General features: G+C 34.9%; 1 long non-coding RNA gene across 1 annotated transcript; it reads right to left on the bottom strand.

The window, feature by feature from the left end:
• Window positions 1-2,807: 2,807 nt before the first annotated feature.
• On the bottom strand, window positions 2,808-3,171 carry LOC142237955 (uncharacterized). The gene is made up of 2 exons (XR_012722603.1): window positions 3,049-3,171; window positions 2,808-2,977 (listed from the first exon to the last, which is right to left on the bottom strand). It is a non-coding gene; the product is annotated as an uncharacterized LOC142237955 (long non-coding RNA).
• Window positions 3,172-5,600: the final 2,429 nt, after the last annotated feature.

Here is a 5,600-nt window from a genome sequence, read left to right as displayed (position 1 = left end):
GCTATATATAATTATGGACCGATGTGGACCAATTTTTGGCATGGTCATTAGAGACCATATACTAACACCATGTACCAAATTTCAGCCGGATCGGATGAAATTTGCTTCTCTTAGAGCAATCGCAAGCCAAATTTGGGGGTCCGTTTATATGGGGGCTATACGTAAAAGTGGACCGATATGGACCACTTTTCGCATGGTTGTTAGAGACCATATACCAACACCATGTACCAAATTTCAGCCTGATCGGATGAAATTTGCTTCTTTTAGAGCAATCTCAAGCCAAATTTGGGGGTCCGTTAATATGGGGGCTATACGTAAAAGTGTACCGATATGGACCAATTTTTGCATGGTTGTTAGAGACCATATACCAACACCATATACCAAATTTCAGCCATTTTCAATACCATCCGACCTACATCGATAACAACTACTTGTGCCAAGTTTCAAGTCGATAGCTTGTTTCGTTCGGAAGTTAGCGTGATTTCAACAGACGGACGGACGGACGGACATGCTCAGATCGACTCAGAATTTCACCACGACCCAGAATATATATACTCTTAGAGCAATATTTCGATGTGTTACAAACGGAATGACAAAGTTAATATACCCCCATCCTATGATGGAGGGTATAATAATTTCCTTTCCAAAGTCTTCGTCGTTGCGGGGTTCCTGAAAATATATGTATAGAACTTCAGGTGAATTTGAAGTTAAAATTGGATTTTCTTATTTAAGAACCATTTTTGTTACATTTTTATAGAAATCTTAAACTTTTCGCCTAAGAGCGCAAGAAAATCGGAAGCCCAAGAATTAAAATCGGAAGATCGGTCTATATGGGGACTATGGCAAAACATGGATCAATACACACCATATTCGCCCATAATACCTTGATATTTAAAATACTAGGAGCCAAAGAAGTAAACTCGAGAGATCGATATATATGCGGTCTATACCAAAATATGGTTTGATACACATCATATTCGACACCGCTATTTGTCGACCTAAAATACCTTTACATTTTGAATTTTATGTCAATCGAATAAAAATTGCGTTGTCTAGGTGCTCAAAACCCCAACTCGGAGGTTAATCAGAACCGGCACCTATATGACCTCTGTGGTCATATGAGCGAAAATGGGGCGAAAGATATACATGGTAGCTATATCTAAATATGCACCGATTTTAACCAAAATGGCATGTATATCGATAACGTTAATTCTACTTCCTGTACAAAATTTAAACGAAATCAGGGTAGAACCTTCTGGGGTCATATCGGTCGAAAGATATATATGGGAACTAAATCGGAACCGATTTCAACCAAATTCGGCAACCCTTTACTCCTTGAACAATATTTAAAGCAATTCAGGCCGAAATTCTGGTTTCTGGGGCCATATTAATAGATATCGGGCGAAAGATAGATATGGTAGCTATATCTAATACTGAACCGATTTCTTCCAAAATCAATAGGGTTTTATTCTGACCCAAAACACATACATGTGCCAAATTTGATTACAAAAATGATTACGCAAACTAAATTTTATGATGCGAAATTTACAAAATATTAAGGAAAAATTTCTTTAAAATAATGAAATTATAATTAAAATAAAATTTATAATCTTTGCTTCAAAAATTGTTTTCATTAAATTTAGGACACACATTTTGTAAATTTGCGTCCCTCCGTTAAAGACGCATGTCTTTGAACTGACGCTAATTTTCCTTAAAGTAAAGAAACAGACATATGCACTAACTTCCCAGCAAAAAAGATTGGAAGTGGTTCTAAAGGAACAACTTTAAAGGCACTTCCAAAAATCTCCTCCCAAAGATGTTCTTTATTATAACCTCACTTCTTTTAAGTAATTTTTATAACATTTTACATATTTTTAATGGGAAATTGTAACTTGTTTATTTCCACAGTGTTAAAACCCGAGTAAGAATTAATAAAATAGTACAAATTATTAAAATTTTAGTGAAAACAAGTATATACGGCCGTAAGTTCGGCCAGGCCGAAGCTTATGTACCTCCACCATGGATTGCGTAGAAACTTCTACTGAAGACTGTCACCCACAATCGAATTACTTGGGTTGCGGTAACACTTGCCGTGGCAAGGTATCTTAAAACTTCCTAACACCGTCTTCTAAATTACAAGGGGGCTATATATAATTATGGACTGATGTGGACCAATTTTTGCATGGTTGTTAGAGACCATGTACTAACACCATGTACCAAATTTCAGCCGGATCGGATGAAATTTGCTTCTCTTAGAGCGATCGCAAGCCAAATTTGGGGTCCGTTTATATGGGGGCTATACGTAAAAGTGGACCGATATGGACCAATTTTTGCATGGTTTTTAGAGACCATATAGTAACACCATGTACCAAATTTCAGCCGAATCGGATGAAATTTGCTTCTCTTAGAGCAATCGCAAGCCAAATTTGGGGTCCGTTTATATACGCAGAGAAGAAACATGATTGCCACAATCATATTCGAAGAGCAAAATAATATGATAGCAGCTATTTTTGCGGCGACCATGTAACATTTTAACCTGCAACCATGTTGGCTCAGTGAACATGGTTCTAAGAAAAATACAATTGTCCTCATCTAAAATGTTATTATATTGATAAAAAGAATTTTGTTTCCATTAAAAGACAATGGTCACGATTTAAAATGTTTTGGTATTCATTCAAAATGTTTTTCTTCTAGTTAAAAGAACATGGTCACAACCTAAAATGTTTTGATTTTTATGAAAAAACTTTTTTCGTCGTCGAAAAAAGGACGCCACTTGAGAAAAGAAAACACAAAATCAACTTTATTTATTTGTTTTTATTTATTTATAAACTAATTCATTGTTTATTTGTATTTATAATGTCGTGCAAGCAAACTTCACATATTTTTACACACTCTAGTTTGGTTCAATTTCAACAATAAGTAATCATTCCATATTTACTTCGTGCCCATCAAATGTACAAACGCAGACATCATGTAACTGCAAATAAAAATAAATTATACCATATATCAAAATGCAGAACAAAAACCAGGTCTATTTTTTTCAATTACACTTTCCTTTTTTGTATTCACATAAAACCACGTGCCATTTCTGAATAAATAAATTAACACAAAACACAATAATTCCGTATTCTCCGTCCATTCCAAGAAACAATCAACACACGACTGACGCGCAAAATGAAAATCGTGTGTACCTGCTCAATGTTTTTATAAAATTATTGTCGCTGCAAAAAAATTAAAAAATTAAATGGTCACGAAAACAATGTACATGGTCTTTATGGCCATGTAATGGTTGTAGACATGTCTATACGTAAACTTTAAAAATATTTTTTTCTCTGCAAAAAAGTCAAAAAATTGAATGGTCAGATACATGATTTTCATGACCATATAATGGTCTCAAATTCTATCATTTAAATAATAGAACATGTTTGCGGCATTTGAGAACCATTTAAATGCTTATTACCAATATATATTTTTCTCCGCTCGAAAATTATTTTTACAAAGACAAAATACATGGTTTTCGCGACAATTACATACTCTAAATAAGCATTAAATGGATGCGGCAACCATGTCCAAACATCTTTTTTCTGTGCGTGTATGGGGGCTATACGTAAAAGTGGACAGATATGGCCCATTTGCAATACCATCCGACCTACATCAATAACAACTACTTGTGCCAAGTTTCAAGTCGATAGCTTGTTTCGTTCGGAAGTTAGCGTGATTTCAACAGACGGACGGTCGGACGGACGGACATGCTCAGATCGACTCAGAATTTCACCACGACCCAGAATATATATACTTTATGGGGTCTTAGAGCAATATTTCGATGTGTTACAAACGGAATGACAAAGTTAATATACCCCCATCCTATGGTGGAGGGTATAAAAATGCTAAATTCAATCTAAGAAAATTGCGAATTTTTGAAAATATTTTAGGTCAAACGATTCAGACTAACCTTACATTGAAAATCATAAAAAAAAATATTTTAATTATGTATTTGGCAAAATATCACACAATTTTTTAATTCACATCCAACACACTGAATTCGGATTACACCTTAGGAATCGATGCAAATTCAGTGCAATGGCTGTTGAAATGGTGGACATCCGTCCTATGACAAATCCATGTTAAATTCATCGCTTCTGCGTCAATTTTGCACCACTTCCGGATCCAAAAAGAACATTATGACTACTTTTTTGGCGACACTTTTTTTGCTGGGTTATAATACCCTGTTCCACAGTTTGGCGTAGGGTATAAAAATTACGTTCCAAACCCGTGAACGGAGGGTAACAAAATGAAACGTTTCACGGTTGCGTACACAGGCGTTCACGATGCCATGGCTTTCTTTTTTTGACGTTGAAATGTCTTAAAATAACACCAACCAACACCATAGAATGGTGATGAGAGTATAATAAGTTTATCATTCCGTTAGCAACACATCGACTTCCAACTATATCAAGTATATATATATATATATATATATATATATATATATATATATATATATATATATATATATATATATATATATATATATATATATATATATATATATATATATATATATATATATATATATATATATATATATATATATATATATATATATATATATATATATATATATATATATTCTTGATCAGGGAGAAATTCTAAAACGATATAAGCATGTCCGTCTGTCTGTCTGTTGTAATCACGCTACAGTCTGCGCTATCGTCCAGAAATTTGGCATAGATTCGTCTTTTGTCTGCACACAGGCCAAATTCGAAGATGGGCCATATAGGTTCTGATTTTGATATAGGTCCCATATAAACCGATCCCCCTATTTGGGGTCATGGGCTCTTACAATCCGTAGTTTTTATCCCATTTGCCTGAAATTGGAAATCTAGAAGAATTTTAGGACCACAAATAGGTGTGGTGGCGGGTATTGGCCCCTTTTACACCGATCTCCTGAATTGACTTCTTGGGCTTCTAGACACCGCAGTTTTTATACCACTTTCCTGAAATTCAAAATCTCGATATATTTTGGATCTACGCATAAGTACGCCGAATGTGGTGCGTATCGGTTCACGTTATGCTATAGACCCCATATAGCACGATATCTCGATTTGATTTCTTGAGCGTCTAAATATCCGAAGTTTTATCCGATTTGCCTGAAATCTATAAGAATTTTGGGTTCATAAACAAATGTGCGGAAGAAGGAGTGTATCGGTATATACCTGATTTGAATTCTTGGGCTTCTAGAAATGGAAATTTGTGTCCTATTTGCTTGAAATTGAAAATTTAGAGGTATTTTAGGTTTACAAAATAGTCTGCCAAAGATGGTGTGTATCGGTTCATGTTGTGATATTTACCTCATATAGACCAATCTCCAGATTTGACCTCTTGAGCGTGTAGACATCCCAATTTTTATCCGATTGGGGTTAGGTATTTAAGATTCGGCCCGGCCGAACTTAAGTCCGTATATACTTGATTTCTTATAAATTCGTAACCACTACGTTGTCACATCATGGACGCTGGTTGGTGTTTTAACAACGCATGGCGTCATTTTATTATTGTCAGATTGACACCGTCTGTTCTCTGTTTAATACACTCTGTTTGAT

Source organism: Haematobia irritans, chromosome 5 (genome assembly GCF_050003625.1).
Source record: "Haematobia irritans isolate KBUSLIRL chromosome 5, ASM5000362v1, whole genome shotgun sequence".
NCBI lineage: Eukaryota > Metazoa > Arthropoda > Insecta > Diptera > Muscidae > Haematobia > Haematobia irritans.
The sequence above is the reverse complement of the archived record's forward strand: the minus strand, read 5'-3'. Positions and strand labels throughout refer to the sequence as shown.